Source organism: Ochotona curzoniae, unplaced genomic scaffold (genome assembly GCF_017591425.1).
Source record: "Ochotona curzoniae isolate NIBS_2020 unplaced genomic scaffold, NIBS_Ocur_1.0 contig_1274, whole genome shotgun sequence".
Taxonomy (NCBI): Eukaryota; Metazoa; Chordata; class Mammalia; order Lagomorpha; family Ochotonidae; genus Ochotona; species Ochotona curzoniae.
In genome coordinates this window covers 1031409-1052184 of record NW_024465023.1, presented here as the reverse complement: position 1 = coordinate 1052184, position 20776 = coordinate 1031409, and the positions used below count along the sequence as shown (strand labels likewise).

The 20776-nt window shown below is 44.7% G+C and overlaps 1 long non-coding RNA gene across 1 annotated transcript in view; it reads right to left on the bottom strand.

Moving 5' to 3' along the window:
- Nucleotides 1-811: 811 nt before the first annotated feature.
- Nucleotides 812-20776, bottom strand: part of LOC121167858 — a 173195-nt gene continuing 153230 nt past the window's right edge. Inside the window, exons 2-3 of the long non-coding RNA XR_005885654.1 lie at nucleotides 6527-6682; nucleotides 812-1313 (exon numbers count right to left, since the gene is read on the bottom strand). This is a non-coding gene — a long non-coding RNA (uncharacterized LOC121167858). The remainder of the gene's footprint in view (nucleotides 1314-6526; nucleotides 6683-20776) is intronic.

Sequence of the window (20776 nt, the reverse complement as noted above, 5' to 3'; positions counted from 1 at the left end):
GCATTAATATTAGGAGACAAGAGTTCTGGTGTAGTGAGAAGCAGAGGTGCTGGTCCCCCAAGACAAGCAGGTCCCGTTCATGGAAGTAGGTTGCTAGGTAGATGGGAAACCAAGCTTTAAGTTTTTAAGTGCCTTGCGCTGTTCCTGGCTCATCCTCCCAGACACTGCAAGTGCCTGCCAATGTGGTGCCTCAGAGAGGTTGTAAGGGATTGTTGTCGGTAATTTGGGTTGCACATGATTTATTTTCATAGAGAATATCTATGAGGAACCAATTGGTACAATTTTTATATGCATTTGGAAGAAGGCACTGTGTCATTTGTGGTTCCGAGGTAGGTTGCCAGGGAAAGCGCCCATGCTGTGTAGAGGGACAGCCTACACAGAACTGGGAAGTAGGCACAGAGAGAGTGGGGAGCCCTGAGAACAAGGGGAGACATAGTAATTAACCCAGTATGCCTGGTATAGACCCAGGGGCCAATTAATAATTTTGATCCTTATGCCCCAAAGCTCAGGAGGGAGATCCCCAGGAGGAGGTCCTTGTGATGCAAGAGGGGCTGTAGCTAGGTGCAGGGCAGCAGTGTAGCAGTGTGCACATAGCAGCAACAACCGGGCCAGGCATCTGGAGATAAGGAAATTCTGTGACACGAGACAGAGTACTCAAATAAGCTTTAGGGCCCTGGGTACTTGGGCTGTAGGAGAAATTTCGAGAAATGCTATTCTCTTCTCCATCTTAGCAGACAGATGCGCTGTGTTGTAGGTCAGGCAGTGTAAGCAGAGATAGATAACAGACAGCAAATTTTTTTTTTTTGCAAGATCTGTGTTCTGTTTAGAAGTGAAATGGTGAGTTTGTTCCAAGCAGTGTGCAGCAAGGAAGCCTTGTTTGGGGACTGGCCAGGAGGGAGGCAGGGGAGCGGTGAGAGGCAGTAGAGCAATCAGCGTTAGGTGTTGGAGTCGGAGTAGGCAGAGCATCCTAACCAGAGGCAAAGGCAGTCAGGTGTGTAGTCGACAAAGTCTCCCTGCAGGAAGCACTCCCACAGGAACGAGAGGAGCTCTTGTTCTGATTGGATAGGGCTAGCGCAGCTTTCAAGAAGGGTCAGGACAAGATCATAGAACTGTCCCGGGTCAGACATGGGGGAGTCTGTTTTGTAGCCAGGCGTGCCGTCGTCCTTAGGCTCTTCTGGCCCTGATTTGTGAGCAGACACCGAGTCCTCTGGCAGGGTGGTTGAAGGGAAGAGTCCTGTCAGTGCTGAGCTCGCCGCCTCTTTGGGGCCTTGCCCTGGTTCGTATCTTCCTGGTTGGTCAGGATGCGTTTTAACCTGGAAAAAAAAATCAATCCAGGAAGGAAAGCATACCAGGTTAGCCACTGTGAAGGTTATCAGAACCATCAACCAAGGCCCACTCCAACTGGGTTGGGGCTTAGGGTTTTTACATAGATCGTCTCCTTGGTGAACCTGTAATGGCGAGGCCAGGGCAGACTTTGGGAAGGAAGGAATCTGCCACATGGTACAGGAACTGGTGAGTCTCGGCTAATGTCAACATACAGTCTCCAGGGGGAGGGAGGAGAAGAGGGGCCCAATCACCATCCCTGAGCTTGAAGGAGGTCCGTGGCTGCAAGGCATGGGGCATGCTGCAAAGGCACACATTGCAGTGGAGTGGGGGCGGGGTGGTCAAGCCGTCTGGGTGCACAGCCTAACTTTTGTGAGATAAGCCTTAATGTGTCTGTTGAGGATTGTGGGCAACAGGGGAGATATAGTTTCTATCATGTTTGGGGCAGTGGGTATTCCCTGGGAAAACAGAAATCAAAGCTTGTCCAGAAGCCAAGGAGAGGGTTCTTTCTAGAAATAGATTGCCCAAGAAAGCAGGCACAGTGGTAAACAAGGCAGTCTCCAACCATCCAGAAAAGGTGAGCAAATACTTTGTACTCAGCTGCCTCTGGTCAAAAAGATAGTCTGCCACTCTTGACTAGTAATTTGCTGTCTGACCTGGTAAAGGACAGAGGCAGTCTGAGGTGGCCATGAGGAAAGGCCTTGGGCACTTAGGGCAGGACTGAGCAAGCAGGCAATTCACATTGTGCCAAGCAGAGACAATGAGATGGACGAGGATTTATTACCCACATTGGAATTGGCTGGGAAGGGAAGTGAGAAGGACCTGCCAACTGCCTATTTTGGAAGTATTGTCTGGCCATTGTTAAGAAACTAGCCGTCTTGGGTAACTGCTCTCTGGAAAGGCAGAGAAGTTTTCTGGTGAATACTGAGGAGGGCTGAGGGTGAGAGCTAGCAGTAAGGAGGTTGGGCACATGGCCTGGTGTTTGTCCTTCTGCATGCTTTATTTCCCAGAACTGCAAGAGGTTGCTTAGCCTGGTGCCCCGCAGTAGGTGATGGCTGTTTGGTTTGGGAGTGTTGCTGCCCCCCAGTAGTTTAAAGATGAGGGGGGCCATTACAGTGGGAGAGCCCCAACTTATACCCAAAAGGGATGAGTGTAAATGGAATTTGTATATATACTCACTTTTGAGGGCTTGGAGAAAAACAGAAAGCTCTATCTGCTGTGAGGCTGTATTCCTGGAAAGGACCCAAGTTACAGGATAGAGCCAATAGTAAGAACACATTGCCGAGCAGAGAGGAGCCCTTAGTCTTGTTGATCTCCTGTTTATAAATCTGGAGCAGGTGGGTTTAGGTAAGCAGGAATCAGAAACACTAGGGAAGAGGTTTAAACAAAAAATAAGGCTTTTTTTTTCTTAAAGATTTCTTTTTTTGTTGTCATTATTGGAAAGGCAGATTTACAGAGAGGGAGAGAGAGGAATATCTTCCATGTTGATTCACTCCCAAAATGATCACAATGGCCAGAGCTAAGCCATTCTGAAGCCAGGGGCTTCTTCCGGGTCTCCCATGTGGGTGCTGGGTCCTAAGGCTTTGGGCCACCCTTGACTGCTTTCCCAGGCCATAAGCAGGGAGCTGGATGGGAAGTGGTACAGCCAGAATATGAACTGGTACCCGTATGGAATCCAGGTGCATGTAAGGTGAGGAATTAGCCACTAGGCTACTGCACTGGGACCAATATCAAGGTTTTCATTACAGCTGTGGTAGAAGTCTTGGGAGTCAGGAGAGTGAACAGATGTACCCTGGAGAAAGCCACTGGGATTTATAGAAGGGTAACCTGGAGGGGTTGGTGTTGTTCTGAAGTAGATTAAGCTTCTACCTATGACTTCAGCATCCCTTGTGGATGCCAGTCTGATCTCAATTGTCATACTTCTGATCCAGAAACCTGCTAATGAACCAGGGAAAGCAATGGAAGATGGCCCAAGTTCATTGATACTTGCACCTATGTAGGAGATGTGGATGAAGCGCCTGGCTTCAGCCTGGCCCAGCTCTGGCCACTGTGGCCATTTGAGGAGTGAAACAGTGGCTGGGGAGCTTTCTCCATAACCCTGTCAAGTAATTTTTAAAAGAAAGGTGGTGTGGCAGGTCTAAAACCGGATACCTGAAATCATAGAAATAGGATGAAAGGTTTGAGTGTGATGTAGACAGTGAGATTGTGAGAAAGAGCTGATTTTGAACTTTATAATATTAGCTATAAAACAGTATCAAGAATATAGACACGGGGTAAGTCGATACAGTTTTACCCAACTGTCTTAGAAAAGTAAGCTACTGGTTGAATATCGGGGCCAGAATACTGTGCCAGGAATTCCAGGTACAAAACTTGTGTGTGTCTACTCACAAATGAAAGAGTGTGGAGGTGCTGGGGCTGAGGTGAGGGCCTTTTTTAGCTGGTTAAAAGCTGTCCTAATAGTGGCTGAGCAGTAAGGAAGATCCCCAGGGCCCCCAGTCCAGGGATTTGGCAATAAGGTTGAAATGTGGAAGAAACTGGCCAGTCCCAAGAAAGACAATGAGTTTGGTTTTGACTGGGGAACTAGAAACTGGTGAACCGTTTAGGAGTCTTGTTTGTAAGCCTGTGGATAGGTGTAATGTGAAATCCTAAATTGTTGCCTTCATTGTGAAAAATTGGCCCTTGAGGAGACCCGATAGCCCTGATGGTGCTAGCTGCTTGTGAAATCCATTGTTAAGCATTGTGCAGGGCTCACACAGCAGCAGGGTGCCTATACACTAGGGGTAGAGTGCCGTGTTATCGAGACAGTAGGTAGAGGTCATTTTACAAAGGTTGTCCAAAACTCTGGAGGCCATCCCTCCATTCCTTGGGGGCAGACTGTCCAGGTTAGCTGTGGAGAAATCTTAATAGAGGAGTCTGGCCAACTAAAGGTGAAAATCCTAAGACGACCAGCAATGATGGCATCCTTCAGAAGTGCAAAGTGAACTGAGTAGTGTCAGGGGAGACAGAAGACATAGAGTGTATGGGTTAGGAACAAGTGGAAGTATGGGGGTGGAGCCTCATTTCTAACATGTAAATCTTGCACTAAGTGGTAGGGCCCATCAGGTCTCAATTTTTCACAGGAAGAAAAGGGTATTATAAAGGTAATTGGCTGGCCTGCCTGTTGCAGCTGACAGCAGTCTAGTGATTCAAAGTTGAAGTTTTTGTAAGGCCTATGGATGAAGGGGATCATAATGTTAAGGAAATGAGAAGGGGTCCTTGAGGGACATTTTTATGGGCTATGGTGAAGGGCACCTGAGGGATGTTTAGTGTCCCAAAGAACGGGAGTCGACTTGGCTGGAAAGCTATCTGGCAGTTGTGAGATGTGGGAGGCCTTGGGGGAAGGGGCTGGCGGCAGTGGAACATAGCTTAGCAGGATGTCCCACCGACTGAGTGGAATGAGAGTGCAACGAAGAAGCTGGGTGGAAAGACAGTGGATCCCTGCTAAGCAGATGACAGCGGCTGTGAGAAACCCAAACAGAAAAAGAAAGGGAACCGAAGGTACGCATGAAGCCTTATGTGTTTCCCTGTTTCCAGTACAAGGTGGTTGGTTGACTTAGCTGCAATTTTGGGAAATACCATGGGGTTCCCCCTCGTCACAGCAATGGTGGAGGCTTTCAAAATTGTCAGTGCATGACAGCCCATCCAGAGAGGTCAGGAAAGCACAGCCCTGGTTTAGGTCTGGGATTGGAAGGAATGCCCCAGCTTCTGGAGGTACAAGGGCATCTGGACTGCCATGTGCCCTTATCTTGCACACTGGAGTCAGAAGAGTCCAGGGCTTGCTGCAGGCTCTCACCCAGGGCCTGTTCTGACAGTTGGTTCTGAGGGTGTTGGCCACAGGCTTTCTGCAGGCACCCTTGAAGTGTGGAGGCCTGGAGCTGGTACTTAGCACAAACTACAGTTTTTGGTTCTTAGATTCCTCTTCTGTATTACAAAAGACTCTGAAGTGGGCCTCCTTTGAGGAGTCTGTGGCCTGGGGAGCCTGGGAGATAAAATGCACCTAGAGCATCCCCGCCTCCAACCCTGAATCTTTGTTGGAGCATCTGAGGAGGGCTTCTTGAGCCACCTCCTAAAAACCATGAGGTTCCCATCAGGACAGCCTTTTCCACGCCCTATAACAAGAAATGGGTCAATTTTGATTGATCCCTAGAATTGGGTGGATAATTCCATTTGGGGTCATTAGGGTAGGGAACTGAGTCTCCTCCAGTACATGTAAGGAGCTGGCACAGACCATGGGCGCAGCATAGGTAGGGACCTTTCCTTCGGGTGTACTGGAAAAAGCAACACCACATCCTCATAGGTTGAGTTACGGGTGCAAGTAATATCCGATCCCTTGGTGTCGGGGCAGGCTCTGTGGTGTAGGGCCAAGACACGTCGGGCCACACTAGGGAGAGGATGGAACGTGGACATCAACAGCATCCCACAGTAGCCACCTCCCCGAGGGGCAAGCAGGGAGTAGAATGAGCACAGCAGGAGGCAGAACAGGTGGTGGGAGGAGAGGAGATTCGGAAAGAGTGGGGCACAGTTTCCGGTGGGAGAGACAGGGAGCCAGGACAGAGGTTCTGCGGTGGTGGTGGAGGGACAGACTGAAGCTCAGACCTTTGAGGCTCCGCAAGGTGAGGCCTGCTGTCCTTTTGAAGAGGCTCAGGAGATAGGGGTTTGATCTTTTCCCTGTGGAGGATAATGCAATAGGTACAGCACTGACAGACGATTACAGAGCTAGAAACATGCCCATATAGAGGGAACCTTGGAACTTGTTTCTCGTGATTAATGAAGCTATCTTAAATCTCTGATTTTGCGGGGCAAGAGTCCAATTTTCGGATGATACAATATCATTATCCAGTTTCTGCTGTGGCCAGGACAAATTGCCAGAGTCATCATTTTGGCCCAATTCTTTCTCTGTATATGAGGTGAATCCTTAGATGGTTTTGTGTGCAAGCGTCCCATGTAAAAAGGAAACAGCAGTGAGTTCCAGAGTCAAAACTCAGAAGAAAGAGCAGAGAGGAGAAATTCAGATCTCTTTCCCCGCCTTCTCAGCTCCAGGCACACGTAGCTGGACAGCCGCGCACCAGAGGGGTAGCCCCTCACCTGCCCTAGAGCCAGGCTTTTCAGACACATAAAGCAGAAGTACAGCAAGGCCCCCTCGACAAGACTCAAAAGAACTCACCTTGCCTCCAAGGTCCGTGACCGCTGTGTGCTGTTTATGGAGTGACAGAGAGCTGCCAGTTCTCCACAGATGGAGTCACCTTAAAATCGCCACCTGGGTTGCAGCACCAGTTGTCAGGTGTGTGGGGCTTTATGTCCCAGTAAGATGAAGAGTCATCTGATTGAGAGAGACAAGAATGTTAAAGTGAGAGGTGGCAGAGACAATTCAGGGAGAGTGGTTCAGTGCACATTGGGACAGCAAGCAGAGGGCCAAGCGAAAGCTCAACCCCTCCAGTTGTCTTCTTAAACTTCAGGCTGTGTGTGTGGGGGGGGGGGTGTCTTATAAGCTAGGAATGTCCCAGGCTAGCAACTGTGAAAGCCAGAGCTGAAAGAATTTCAGCCATAATATTCTCCAATATCCTCAGGGTCATTTTTAATTAGGCTCAGTTTACCAGGTTTCAAGGTCACAATTTGTGTCCAAGCACGATCCCAAGTACTAATACACATCTCCAAGTAGATTTCTTTTTTAAAGGATTAATTTACTTGAAAAGCAGAGAGAAAAGTATTCGATTTGTTATTTCACTTTCCAAATGCCTACAATACCCCAGACTAGGAACTCCATTTCAGGTTCCCATGTGGGTGACAGGAACCCAAGCACTTGGTCATCGTCCATCGCTTCCCAGAATGCATTAACAGGAAGCTGAATTAGAAGCAGAGCAACCAGGACTCGAACTAGGCTCTCCAATATGAGGTGCAGGCATCCCAAGCAGTGATGTAACACACTATGCCACATCCTTCAGCCCCCACGTAGCATCTCCAAATCTCATGTGTGCTTTCTTCCTATTCCAGAATTTTCATCATGTGCCTCAAAGATGTTAACTCTTCATAAAACCATAAATAATGTCAATGTAAGTGATCAAAAGCCCTCAGATGATATAGGATAATGAGGAAGGGCTAGCAAACAGTTAAATCAGTGAACATGTAAGATTTAGATTTTGAAAATAATCTGATCATTATTTTTAAAATTCAGATTTTTCTATCTCTTTTGACTAGCTATTCTCAAAAGATTTCACTGTCAATGAAAAAGCTAATAAAAAAACAAGCAATTTCCATCCTGCACTCTTGTAAAGAGCACCTGCTTCCTAAAGAATGCCTTTCATCTAGCTTGCTCATGTCACTTCCCCATGGACATAGATTGTCTGCCACGGTCATTTAATGACATATACCTTCCGAGTTACAAATTTTATTAGGTTTGATTTTGAAAATTACTACTTTGTGACATAACAGAACTCTTGGAGAGGCATACATTTGCTAATCATGCCTGATAATAAAGGAATGTTCCATTTCCAAAAGAAACTGCACAAGAAAAACATTTCATTATTCGTGGTCCAGAGTAAGTTATATAGGCCGATTATGATCTCTAGGTTAACAGTAACTTTGATGGATAGGGAGTTGATCCAAGTTAGGGAAGAAGATACTCTTGCTAGTGCCTATTCCAGGTTCAAGGCCAGGGTCTCTATGATTACAAAATTAGCACCAAAAAATATACAAATGTATTTTATATCAGTTTTGTGTTTGAGCCTTCAAAAGGGAATGAAATGAGTGCAGCTCAGTGGGCTTTTTCTACTAGATCTGACGTACGGAGTTGTGGAGAACTGGGCCAACAGCAGCTGAGCTGCAGGTGCCTCACAGTGTCATTGTGGCTCTCCCGTGAGTGTGGACTGCACAACGCTCCCCTGAGCCGCTTAAGCTCTGCCTCAGGGGAAGCAGCAGCAAACCGTTCCTGGCTTTGATGAACCTGCTACAGAGCAACAGGGCAGAGGAAAACACCAACCCACTGTTCCATGTTCTTAAATTCCCCGTGCCGATGTCCTCAGCAATAGCTGCCATTTTTTGGAATAATTTGGGGGGGCTTGAGTTGCAAGCAGCTCTTTAATTGCTATCCTGCCACACCAGCATCCCATAGTAGAAGGCCGATTCAAGTCATAGTTATTCTGCTTCCAATCCAACTACTTGCTAATGCACCTGGTAAAACAGAAGGGGAGCCTAGCAGCTTGGGCCACCCATGTGAGAGGCTGAGATGGAGCTCCTGACTTCAACCTGGCACAGCCTTGGTTGTCGCAACCATTTGGAGAGTGAAGCAGTAGAAAGAAGATCTCTTTCTCCCTTTAAAAAAATCTTCTATTAAAAAGAGACTGAATGATTTATTTATTTTTATTGCAAATATACAGAGAGGAGGATCTTCCATCTGATCATTCACTCCCCAAGTGACCACAATGACCGAAGCTGAGACAATCTGAAGCCAGGATCCCGGATCCTCTTCTAGGTCTCCCACACGGGTGCAGGGTCTCAAGGCTTTTGGCCATCCTTTGCTGCTTTCCCAGGTCACAAGCAGGGAGCTGGATGGGAAGTGGAGCTGCTGGGATTAGAACCAGTGTCCATATGAGATCCTGGCACGTGCAAGGCAAGTACTTCAGCCACTAGGCTCCCATGCCAGGATCAAATCATTCAATCTTAAGAAATTAAAAGCCTGGGAGAAGCACGATAGTATAGCAGTTGAAGTCCTAGCCTTAAACGTGCTGGGATCCGACATGGGTGCAGGTTCTAATCCTGGTGGCCCTGCTTCCCATCCAGCTCCCTGCTTGTGGCCTGGGAAAGCAGTTGAGGACAGCCCAAAGCTTTGGGAACCTTCACCCGTCTGCAAGACCCAGAAGAAGCTCCTGGCTCCTGGCTTCGGATTGGCTCAGCTGCAACCGTTGTGGCTGCTTGGGGAGTGAATCAGTGGACAGAAGATCGTCCTCTCTGTCTCTCCTCCTCTCTATATATCTGCCTTTCCAATAAAAAAAAAATTAAAAGCACATTTATAGTACAGAATCTGTACAAAGAAAGCAAAGTTCTTTTTCAGAGTATATAACCAAACCAAAACAATAGAAACCCTTGGAATCAACCAAAAGATCTGTTTTTCTAATGGAAACAGTCAATGTCATAGAAATATCAATTCTCTGAACTGTCAGAAATTAAAGTATTATCAACTTACTGTAATAAAAACAGCTTGATTCTGGCACTTAATAGAAAGATTAATGCAACAAAATAGAAGATAAAAAAACAGGAAAATGCAAATTTAGTAAATCACAAGTAAAATGTCAGTGGAGATAAAATGGATTATTTAGTAAATGATATTAGAGCAATGAACTACCTGTCTGGGGAAAATCATTCCTTTCTACAACAAAAACAAATTCATGATGTATTAAAATTGTAAATGTAATGAAAATTAAAGCAAGTATGCAGGAAAGCTGGAGGCTGTGTTGGCAGAGTAATTTTTTAATATATTGATTTTTATTGGAAAGGCAGATTTACAGAGAGAGAGAGAGACAAAGAGAAGGATGTTCCATCTACTGGTCCACTCTCCAAGTGACCACAACAGCCAGCCAGAGATGAGCCGATCCAAACTCAGGAGCTTCCTCAGGGTCTCCCTCGCGGGTGCAGGGTCCCAAGGCTTTTGGCATCCTTTGCTGTTTTCCACGTCATAAGCAGGGAGCTGGATGGGAAGAGGAGCAGTGGGGACCTGAATTGGTGCCTATTTGGGATTTCTGCACTTGCAAGGTGAGGATTTAGCCACTATACTACCATGCTTGGTCCAACAGTGTAATCTTGAGTAGGAATGGTTTTGATAGGACACAAAAGCTAGATTTCATAAAGTGGTGATTCTCAACCTTTGCTGCAGAGGGGAAGCACCTGAAGAACTTGTACAAGTTTCCATCCCTGGACTTCCCTTCAGACCTTCCGTACATAGGCCCACATTTATCTTTGAGCTCATTTCTTTGATTCATTGGTTTTTAACATGTTCTCTTATTTTGATACATGGGTGGATTTGAGAACAATTGCTGAAAATGAAACTTCAGATTATAACCATTTCCAGAATATGAGAGACATTCTTGTCAAAAATGGCCCATCTGCCATTTTGGCTTTGTGGCCGCCACACTGCACCCTTCTTTTGCAGCAACTTGCTGCCTTCTTGGCCCTCATTCAGAAATAAAAGTTTTGATACATTGTGAGAGGAAAGAGGAGTTGTCCTTTTAAGTATGTGTCACTAGGCCTGCAGGCAGCAAACAGCATGCTCAAATCAGGTAACTTGGGACAAGTTTAAGAAAGATCTACACAGGTGGGATCCTTGATGGTAGTCAGCACATGTGAGAATTTCTTAGGACAAAAAGCTGGTGAAGTGCAAATGGAATCTGTAGTCCATTCAATAGCATTGGGCCAGTGTCAGTTTCCTTATCTTGAAAAGTTACTCTTAGAAGTGCTAGCTGTTGTTACTGTGAAAAAAATGTAAGGTGTTATCTATTATTGGAGGAAGCTGGGTGAAGGTACACAGATTTTCTCTGTGCTATTCGCACAACTTCCTATGAATCTATCTCCTGTTTTAACTTCTTGTTTTGAAATAATGAGACTACATGTGAAGATATGAAAGGAGAAATGCAACTGTCTGGGGGTGGGGAGAACAAGTTACATGCAAAGAACCATCTGATAGGTGCTTGAGGTCTATCATGGAAGCCAAGACCTCAAATTCATTAAAATTGGACTCCTATTCAGTGTTTGACAAAGATTAAGTTGGACCTTTGCTAAAAGAATTTAGGAAGAATGGACATTGGCTCATGTGGTTATGGAGGCTGAGATGCCTGAAGATCTGCTGATTGCAGATGTGGGAGAATTGACATTATAATTCCAGAGACTGGGTGCTGAGAAAAATTGGTGATGCAATTCTAGGCTGAAAGCCAATTGGTTTGAGACCCAAGGAGAGGCAGTGTTTCAGCTGAAGTCTGCGAGCTAGAACAGACTGCCATCTGAGCTCCAAGCAACCAGGCAGGAGGAACGCCCTCTTGTTTGCAGGGGATGTGCCTCATCCCATCCCCATTTAGGCCTACAACTGGGTGACTGAGGGCTATTCACATTATGGAGGGAAATCTGGTTTACTCAGTGTATCAATTTAAACATTAATGTCATCTAAAAATACCCTCAGATGCATACCTAGCCTAACATTGGACCAAATATTTGGGCATCCTTGGCCTGGTCAAGTTGACACAAAAACTATCGCAAGGCTGGATATGCAAGCTTTTCCTATGAAGGAATAAGTTATCAGAATAGATAGCTAAATTCCCCTCCCTTTATCTCACTAATAGGGCAGTACAGTGAAAAATAAGACTCTTGGATATTGTCATTGGGCGAGTCAGGTAATATATGAAGATAGTTTCATTTCTTTCAGTCATGCTAGCTAACCTTTCCAGAAGCATTGGAAGTTAATTGACTTCGACTGTATTTTTTTCCCGAGTAATAACTTGAAAATGTGCTCACTGGCTTGCGAAGCTCATCTGTGCTTTGAGCTGCTCTCAGTAGGACTGCTCTTCTACGTGCACATCATGTTGCATCAATAATCAAGCAGCTATGAATCACATCATGCTCTTAATCTAAGAAATGGTGACTCAGAGAGGTAACACTGTGGGCATTTATACTGCCAAAGATCTTGTAAACCACACTTTTTTTTTAAGGAAGAGTGGGTGGTTGACCTTAAACCCTATTAAGCCTGCCAGAAACTATAGTTAAAATGTAACATTTGATGCTACTGTTACTTTTTCACTGGCAAAACATTTGATTCCCTCCTGGATTCTTCTTTGGCAGGGAAGGTAAGCTGAGACCACATACCTAAGACAGTTTTTCCAGATGTCTGCTGTGTGCACAGAAAACATCCCCTTTCACGCATTTGTTCAGTCCTCAGCCTGTGTTCACCTGGTACCCATGGTGTGCCCAGAAGTGTGTTGCATTAATATTTGATGGGAGAGCCTGTCTGGTAGAAGCAGCAGCAAACAGCAGGAAAGCCAAGCCAGGCAGGACTCTTAGTAACCCAAGAGTATTCAGAGATGAGCAATCATATGCAAGGGCCTTTTTATGAAATTATTTTAAAAGTAAAGCAAAAACAAGCATTATAAGGACTCAAAGAAGATTTCAAGTTTCAAGAGAGCTGAGGAAACTTACATTGATTTGTATCTCTATCCGAAAACCTAACCTGTGCCCTGATAAGCCACACACCCTTGAATAAGTCTGTCCCTCGTAAGTGCAGGTGTGAACTACGATTCACCTGTAGCCAGCTAAGTATGCAAAACCTGCTGGCTTGTCATTTGGGACTATTTGATATCAGATGACTTTACCTTATGTAAGATTCCATCTTAGTGGGCTGGAGAGACCGGCCCTTCTGCTGCTAACCTGCTTCCACTAGCTGGTAGGTAGCCTATTCGTGACCCACAAAACTGTGAAGTAGTAAGTGTGGGTTGGTTTTTGGCCATGGTATTTGTGGCACTTCGTTATGCAACAATTGCCCCCAAAAAATGTACTATGTAGACTCACCCTGGTTTCCTCCTCGGGCATAAAAATCCTTCCCACAGCCCTTTCCCCCGAGCTTGCTAGAGTCATTTAACAACTGGAACATGTTCATGAACTCGGGTCACAGATTACCTCAGCTTCAAAGACTTGCTGGCTTCTTGTCACCCCAAGTTTCCTGGGAAACTTCCAGGGGGGGAATGGGAGATGTGGTATCTAGGATTCAGCATTCTTCTATCAGATTGAGGTTTGTTATTTTTCATTTCCTACCTTCATGCTGTTTTTATGGCTCTCTTGGTTTTCTTAATGCCTGAAACAACCAAGGCTAAGTAAATACTCCTGTGCTATTCATTTTCATTGAAGACTGGAGTTTATCTAAAATATTGTTTGACACAGAACAGGCACATAACAGCTCCAGCACAAAGCACCCTTTGCTAAGAAGTCAAACTCTGATAAGACAGATTGCTCATAAATCATTTGCTGAGGTGACAGCCCAGCCAAAGGAAAGGTCTGAGGGAGGATCAAGTTTGCAAGCACAGGATAAGACATGGGCAGTAGGGACTCCTCTAGGCCCCCTCACCTGCTCAGGGTCTCGGTCTCAGTTGACCTGACGACTACATTCTTTCTAAGAGGTCACAGCTGCCTCCTTTCAGAATTGTTTTCTAGTCAAACAGGAACTGACTTGCCAAAGTGCATGCACAGATACAGAAGAACAGCAGCTCCCCAGCCAGTCATCATCTGCCATTGGCTACTAAAAATATCAACTGTGGATTGGCATTTAGTGTAGCAGCTAAGATGCTGCTGGGATGTCCTTGTCTCATTAAAGTCTGAGCCTCAAACCCTGGCTCCAGCTTCGTGCTAATACGGACTCTGGAGGCAGCAGTGTTGGCTCAGGGAACTGGGGCTTTGCCACCCACATTGAACACTTGGATTGACTCCCCAACTTGCAGTGTAGACCCGGCCATTGGAGCCATTTGAGCACTGATGCAGCAGATGGGAGCTCTGTCTCTACTCAAACAAATAAGCATTAAAAATAGAACAGTCGCCCCCATGCTTGCACACGGGCCCACGCTGCAGGGCTGTCCACGCTCAGGGCTCCCCATCAGCGCTGCTCCGCCCTTCCCTGCTTTCTTCACTGCATCTCTAAGGGCACTGCTTCGGGCAACCGCTTGCACTTAAACTCATTTTACAACATTTTCTCCCTCTACCCCCAAAGAAAATGTGTACCCAATAGCTGGCATTGTCCAAATCCCACTAGCTCTTCCCCAACCAGCTACTAATCTACCCTGTTTATTTCTGTAGATTGGCCTATTCTGAAATTTCCATGCAAATGGAATAATACAGTATGTGTGGCTTCTTCCACTTAGTATAATATTGCCAAGGTTCATCCATGTTGCAGCTTGTTTGAGTACTTCACTTCTTGTTGTCAGGTAGTATTCTACTGTATATCTTTCTTATCAGATGATAGATATTTGCGTTATTTTCATCTTTGGCTATTTAAAATGCTGCTATGAGCATTCACATAAAATTTTCTATTTAGGCATATTTTCATTTCTCTTGATTATATTCTTATGACTAGGATAAGCAACACATGGCAGTTTATGTTAAACTTTGGAAACCAATTGGACAGTTCCTGCAAAATGGCTGGACCATTTTACATGCCCATCAACAGTGTGTGAGGGTTCCCATTGTTCCTCAGGCTCACACTTGGGAGTGGTCTACTTCTGCAGTAGGTCATTCTGGTGGGAGTGAAGTGGCATTTTATTGCTGTTTTGATTTGTTTTCCCTAATGAATGCTGATGTTGGATATCATTGTGTTTATCGGTCATTTGTGTATCTTTTCTGGGAACATGTTAATTTATTTGCCTGTATTTTAATTGCACTGTCTTGCTTTTCACATGTAAAGACATTTTTAATATACAAATTCTGGATACAAGTTACTTATAAAAAACAATTCGATTACCCTTATGCTTTGGGCTTTCTCTTCAGTTTACTATGGTGTTATTCAATGTTCTTTCTTTACCTGGGTGTGGTTTTATGGATATATTTGTGACAATTCATAATACTTACCTCTTCCTATGCTGTTTATGAATGAATAACAATCCCAGTTTTGACTAGGGAATATAAGGGAATTTTTAAATCCCTTATTATCAATACAATAGGATTTGTATCTCAGCTATCCATAAATTTCTGTACGGATAAGTATTAGGGTAATTAGTAGTGATATTAGCCTCACCATATCCTGTTTGTTTTGCTTGATTCATCCCATCACCAGAATATACTGCTATATCAATTCTCATATCATTCTTCAATGTCAACATATGTAAGTGACCAAATCAGATAATCAGGCACCTCAGAAGTCAACTTCCTTGAAGCCTTACAGTACCAATAACCTTGAGTGAATTAAATCTGTTCTTTTTCACTTTATCTACAAGGCAGAAAAGGGAGAAGGATTTCCCGCCTGCTGGCTCACTCCTCAAATGCCTGCAGCAGTCAGAGCAGGGCCAGCCTGTGGCCATGAGCCCAGAGCTCAGGCTGGCTCTCAGTGGGGTGGCAGGGACCCAAGTAGATAGGGATCACCTGTTGGCTCCCAGGGTGGGTTTCAGCAGGAAGAGCAGCTGGAACTGGGACCAGGCACTGCAACACGGGGTGTGGGCATTCCTAGTGGTGTCTCTACCATGCACCAAGTGTCTGCCCCTGTGTCCTTCTGCATTAGCTGGTCTTCCCTCCAACCCAAATTTATTTGTGAACAGCTACATGCTGAGCACGGTACAAGACACACAGTATCCAGTGGTAAACTCTTGTGGAGTTTTCTATGTGCTGATAACTAAATGACATACTGCATATTGAAAGCATGATTTCTGTCTGTGCTAAGGATTAAGAAGAAAATGTTTACGACACTCTGAATAAATAGAACCTGAGTCCTGAGTTAGATTTGGAGTGAGAGAACAACTTTCAGCAAGAGCAGAGTCTAGGAAGGGTCACACCTACCACTGAACACCCCAATTCACTGATGCAGTGTGCCCCACCTCAGGCTGACCTCTTGGAATGTGGACTTTAGTGACCATCCCTTGTTCGTGTGACTAATCACCACAGAACATCCCACTGATCTAGCCTAGTTGTTACTAATGCCTAGTGGTAAACAAGTTTGATAAGAACAGAACAGGCCTGAGTGGGGCTAAGGTGAGGATTCAGAGTCCTAGCTATCCCACACCATCTCTTCTAGTGCAAGCCTGGTGGAGAACATAAGAAATCAGTTCTAAAGCTGCTACAACGTAGTGAACACTGTAGACACACTGACAGTCTACAACAATCCAGTGTACAAAATTACTGTGGCTGGCCAGCTCAGGAAGACAATAAATTCTGTAGGACTGTCAAGGATGGCAAATCGCAACTTCCTTTCAGCTGAACCAGCTCCAGATCTGCAAGTTACTAACTAAACATATCCAGGATTGAAAATTTTACAGACCACAAAATGTCTAACAATTTGAAATGTATAGCTGTTCACATTTTCTATCCATTTTCTGAAATGTATAATAGAAGTTTAAGTGAAAAGGGCAGATGTGCAAATTTCATGTGCAACCTGAACCACTGTAGAGAAATATAAGCCAACCCAGACACAATGCATACGTGAGCCAGATAGATTTGTTACTATGGTGATTACTGGAGAATTACGACTTATTTTTAGTAACACTCCCCTTCATATTATTTTAAATATAAAAACTCAGAAATTTCTTTCTGGAAGATAAATTGTAACAAGGAAAAAAAATGTTCCTTTGCTTCATCAATATCACTGAGATGGAGAAGTAAGAGGTTTCTCCCGGGTCCGGCACGATAGAATAGTGGTTAAGGTCCTCACCTTGAATGCGAGATCCCATATGGGCGCTGGTTCTAATCCTAGTGGCTCCGCTTCCCATCCGGCTCCCTGCTTGTGGCCTGGGAAAGCAGTCAAGGACAGCCCAAAGCTTTGGGACCCTGCACCTGTGTGGGAGACCTGGAAAGAGGTTCCTGGCTCCTGGCTTCAGATTGGTGTAGCACCAGCCATTGCCGTCACTTGGGGAGTAAATTAACAGATGGAAGATCTTCCTCTCTGTCTCTCCTCTTCTCTGTACATCTGCCTGTCCAATTAAAATAAAATCTTAAAAAATATGCTTCTCCCAGGAACAGGTGTTGGAGCTGTGGAAATCCTGGTTGAAAATTTTCCTATCGGGGTCTGGCGAGGTGGCGCAAGTGGTTAAAGGTCCTCGCCTTGCACGCCTGGGATCCCATATGGGTGCAGGTTCTATCCCGGCAGCCCCGCTTCCCTTCCAGCTCCCTGCCTGTGGCCTGGGAAAGCAGTCGAGGACGGCCCAAAGCTTTGGGACCCTGCACCCGCGTGGGAGACCCGGAAGAGGCTCCTGGCTTCGGATTGGCATAGTATCGGCCCGTTGCGCTCACTTGGGGAGTGAATCATCGGACGGAAGATCTTCCTCTCTGTCTCTCCTCTCTGTATATCTGCCTTTCCAATGAAAAAATAATAAAAATAAATCTTTAAAAAATAAATAACTACAATAAATCTTTAAAAAAAAAAAAAGAAAATTTTCCTATCTGCCTTCTCAAGGTATCGTATAGAGAAATTACAACCATAAAGGCAGCTGGGTCAGTGATGTGTGCAGAACACCCATGAAGTCAGTTCTTTACATTACTACAATTTCTCTGAAAATTCTCCATACAAATATTCATGTTGTTTTATAACAGATTTGTTTTAAACCTCATTTTGATATATGTTTAATTGACTTAATGGTTCTCCTGGGGCTAGGTCTCACTTCAAAATTCTATATATTATTTTATTGCTTGCTGAGAATCCAGCCAATAGTTAAGAAATTTTTAGTTTTAAAATTTTCATTATTTCCATAAGAGCAGCATCCTTAGCATGCAAGGAAGCTTTAGAAAACAGGTGGCTCAGCAACTTTGCAAGGAGCAACCCTTGCAGCTGCCAGGTGGGCATTGTTCCGCTCAAGCCAGGAGGAGGTAGCAGAATGCGTTGAGGTGGTTTGAAAAGGATGAAAAGAATTAAAGTGACAATCTGAAATTAACATCCTGCCGTTTGAAAGTGAAAAGGCTGTTTCTCCGCACTAGTGTATTAATATCTGAACTAAGGTGGGGGAGGAAAGGAATTTGAACGCCTGTCTCATTGACAGGTTTCTGTAGCTGGTTTTGTTTACCTGAGAGAAAACAGACTAGTTACGGTCTTGGACAAGACTTAGCCGTTAGCCTTGGGAAATCATCCCTAGCAAAGGCAGCATGTTTGCATATGAGCATTTTACAGGTGGGATCACTTTCCATTTTTTCCTTGTTTCTCTCTCTACCTACCTGTTCCTTTCACAGCATCCCTGAGTCAGGGCATTTACAGATCAGAAGCAAAATCACCCTTTGTGCAGGGGTGGAATGTTGGGAAACAGAGGGAATAGAAAACCAGTCTAATTCTTGCATAGAAAGAAAGCAGAAAAGGTTAGCTAAATGGTCTCCTTTACAGAAGTCCTGAAAAACTGCCTGGATCTGAGAGGCATTTTTTATTTAGAACAGTAAAAGCAAAAACAGACTATTTAACCAGTTGTGGAGACGCAATGCAGTATACATCTCTACTTCCAAACCAAAGATGAACTCCCAAGGAAACTGCTGAATGTATCTTGGTAGCAGGACGCTGGACTCTCTGCCATTGTCCAGATCTACAATGTAGGTCACACTTACATAGCACAATGGTGGACATATGACTGTTTATGAAGGACTGTACTACTGCAATAATATGGGGAAAATCAGTGGGGAGAGGAGATTTGGGAAGGGGAGACGGGAAACCCCAGGGCCTATGGAACCACATTGTAGAATACAGTTTAAAGGCGCCAGGCCCCTGTGTAGTGATTTTAAATTTTTTATTTTGCTAACATTTCTTTTAAAGAGCCTTAAAGACAATAAAATAGGATCCTTGGGCCTGGCATGGTGGCCTAGCGGCTAAGGTCCTCACCTTTAACACACAGGGATCCCATATTGGCACAGGTTCTAATCCCGGCTGCTCCACTTCCTATCCAGCTCCCTGCTTGTGGCCTGGGAAAGCAGTCGAGGACGGCCCAAGGCCTTGGGATCCTGCACCCCTGTGGGAGACCTGGAGGAAGTTCCTGGCTCTTGGCTTTGGATTGGCGCAGCACCAGCCATTGGGGCTACTTGGGGAGTGAATCATCGGATGAAAAATCTTCCTCTGTCTCTCTTCCTCTCTGTATATCTGACTTCCCAATAAAAAAAATAAATAAGTCTTAAGAAAAATAGTATGCTTAATTACTAAAAGGTAGTGATACGATTGTCATGGTTTCTCAAAGGCACAAAAAGTTTGGAAATATATTTGGGGTGAGACAATTCAAGAACAAAACCAGGGCCCGGCGTGGTGGCGCAGTGGTTAAGGTCCTCACCTTGCACGCCCGGGATCCCATACGGGTGCAGGTTCTATCCCGGCAGCCCTGCTTCCCTTCGGGCTCCCTGCCTGTGGCCCAGGAAAGCAGTTGAGGATGGCCCAAAGCTTTGGGACCCTGCACCCGCGTGGGAGACCCGGAAGAGGCTCCTGGCTTTGGATTGGCATAGCATCGGCCCGTTGCGCTCACTTAGGGAGTGACTCATCGGACGGAAGATCTTCCTCTCTGTCTCTCCTCTCTGTATATCCGCCTTTCCAATAAAAAAAATTAATAAAAATAAATCTTTAAAAAAAAGAACAAAACCAGAAAACTGTATCATGTAGTAAAATGATATTTAAACCATGAGTTAGCAATCTATTTTTGTATTTGAAGGCAAATACAGTTTCTAGCTTGCTGTTGTAAATACAAGTTTCTTGAACACAGCCCCTGTCCGTGAACTCATAGATCAGAAGTTCTCACCTCGGCACCATGAGCTGCAGCACAGAATTTTGGTTTGTTTTGTAGGATACTAGACTCTGTCCACTAAATACCAGCAGTACCTGTCCATCCCCACCCACCATACCATCAAGCAAACATTTCTCAGACTGTCCATTGGAAGTGTGGGTAGGGAAAGCAAATGACCTCTAGTCAAAAACCACTACTATGACAGAGATGCCTGGGAAGCTCAACACGCCTACCTGATCTACTATTTGGCCCCGTACCGAGACAGCTGAACTCCTTCTGCTGTCAACAAAGGCAAAAGATACATACTAGGCTAAGAAAATAAACCACAGAGCAGATGACAAAGCAATCTCCTTAGCAAAGTTTCTAAAAATGGATTTTTTTCAAGTTTCCAATTAAAGAGGAACAGATACAAACAAGCAATTCACAAAAACAAAACTCAGTTGAGCCTTAGGTATGCTAAACGTTCAACTTCATTAGCAGTTAATGAACTGCAAATGGAAGGTCCATTTTTCCCTCTTAATCATAAAGAAGTCCAGTCCTGTTTATAATTGTCAGGAAATAGAATACAATCTTGTCTAGATGAATCAGAGTTCCAGACAATAAGACACTAACAACTTACAACATATCAAATGGTAGGAGTTCACCCAGTCTACAGAACATAAGCATTAACATACGATAATACATAAGAAGCCAACTATATTGGTATAACAACAAATGTGAATTTTCATTAGTGGAAGAATTGGCTGAACTTGTTCTGGCTGATATTATGTAAGGATCAAAAGTTATGTCATATTTAGATAGTTCACGGTATTTTATTGATAGAAAAAGGAGGGGGCACTTCAGAAGTATATGCATAATACCATTCAAGCTACTCTTCCATTCTTAACCTCCATTACAAAACAAATCTAGAGCTATGTGTCTAAGAGTAAGGAGAATGGAAGCATACACTTCTGGATTTTAATAGCAATGTGGTTTCTGCTTTTCAGAAACTTTGGGAGTATCCTGGTTTTTGGTGA